General features: G+C 46.2%; 1 pseudogene; it reads left to right on the top strand.

Annotated features, from left to right (window-relative positions):
* The first annotated feature begins 8 nt into the window (after positions 1–8).
* LOC113405440 lies at positions 9–855 on the top strand (annotated as a pseudogene).
* The last annotated feature ends 927 nt before the right edge of the window (positions 856–1782 follow it).

Here is a 1782-nt window from a genome sequence, read left to right as displayed (position 1 = left end):
TGGTGTTTTTAATCATTTATGTAATTACTCTGTTTGGGAACATAGTGGTCATGGTGGTGATAAGAGCTGATTCTCACCTTCACACCCCCATGTACTTCTTCCTCTTTCATTTATCCTTTGTTGATATCTGCTATTCCTCAGTCACTGTGCCTAATGTGCTGATGAACTTCCTAGCAGAGCACAAAACTATTTCTGTCAATGGCTGCATTGCCCAGATGTTCCTTTTTATCCTCTCGGCTGGTACTGAAGCTTTCATTCTCTCAGCCATGGCTTATGACCGCTACGCAGCCATCTGTGACCCATTGCTTTACGTGGAGACAATGAGCAAAGGGATGTGTGTTCAGCTGGTGAGTGGTGCATGGACCATTGGATTTTTCTATGCCCTGCTTAACACAGTTTGTTGCCTCAAGTTGCATTTCTGTGGGGCCAATCATATTGATCAATCCTGCTGTGAGCTCCCTCCTCTATTACAACTTGTCCTGCACTGAGACCCTCACCAATCAAATGGTGCTTCTAACTTCTGCTGTGATACTGGGATCAAGCTCCTTCCTCCTCACCCTGATCTCCTACATTCCCATAATCTCCACTATCCTAAGGATACGCTCTGTGGAGGGCAGGCGTAAAGCCTTCTCCACCTGTTGCTCCCGCCTTATTGTAGTTGGTTTGTTGTACCTGGCAGCTTTTTTCCAGTACACAAAACCCAGCTCAGTCTCCTCTGTGGCTCTGGATGAAATGTTCTCCATCCAGCACAGCATCCTAACCCCCATGTTAAACCCCATTATCTACAGCCTGAAAAACAAGGAGGTGAAAACAGCTCGAAGGAATATATTGGGGGAATTCAGGTTTCTCAAGTAGAGCTCAGCATAGAACTTTTCGTAACTAGTGTTTGGGATGTTTTCAGCTCAGGTATCTGACACTTTGGGCCAAGTCCTCCACTGGTCTAAAACAGCGTAGATCCATTGAAGTCAATTGGCCAGATCCCCAGCACGTGTAAATCAGCCATAGTTCTATTGGAGCCAGTGGGGGTGATCCCCAGCTGAGGCTAGATTCACAAAGGGATTTAGAATTGAACAGGAGAGATTTAGAGACACCCACATCAAGATATCCCATAATGCAGGGTCAAGGTACGCACATGGGAGGGGGCAGATCCCTGTTTCAATCATTTCTCCTCATCAGACACTTGAAGTAGGGGTCTCCCACATCCGAGATGAGTGCCATAACCACTGGCATAAAAGTTATGCTGGAGCTCCTCTTCCTAATTCCTTCTCCTTGTTGGACAAAAACTAATGTGTATATAACTAGCCATGAACAAATTCAGGGTGGAAATTAGAAGAAGGTTTCTCACCAACAGAGGAGTGAGATTCTGGAACAACCTTCCAACAGGAGCTGTAGGGACACACAACTTAATTAGTTTTAAGAGACAGATGGATAAATTTATGAGTGCAACTGTATGATCGCATTTCCTGAGATGTTGGAGGGCACGGCTTAGCAGCCCTGGGCCTCACTTCTGGTTTATGTCTTAGCTTCCTAAAGGTCATGCTTCAGGGTTTCGGGTAAGGAAGGGGATCCCCCTCTGGGAATGTATTCTGGGAGGGTTTTGTTGTTGTTGTTGTTGTTGTTTTTGGTCTCCTTCCTCTGAAGCATCAGGGATGGCCACAGCTGAAGATGGGATCTTGGATGAGGTGGACCAGGCCTCTGAGGTGGCACCATGTATCCTCTCTGTCAGATGTTTGCCGAGGCCGTTCTTGCTCACATAATCAGGGACTAACTGATCTTCAACTC

The sequence above is a fragment of the Terrapene carolina genome, unplaced genomic scaffold (assembly GCF_002925995.2).
Source record: "Terrapene carolina triunguis isolate 2854851 unplaced genomic scaffold, T_m_triunguis-2.0 Scaffold36756, whole genome shotgun sequence".
Classification (NCBI taxonomy): domain Eukaryota; kingdom Metazoa; phylum Chordata; order Testudines; family Emydidae; genus Terrapene; species Terrapene triunguis.
The sequence above is the reverse complement of the archived record's forward strand: the minus strand, read 5'-3'. Positions and strand labels throughout refer to the sequence as shown.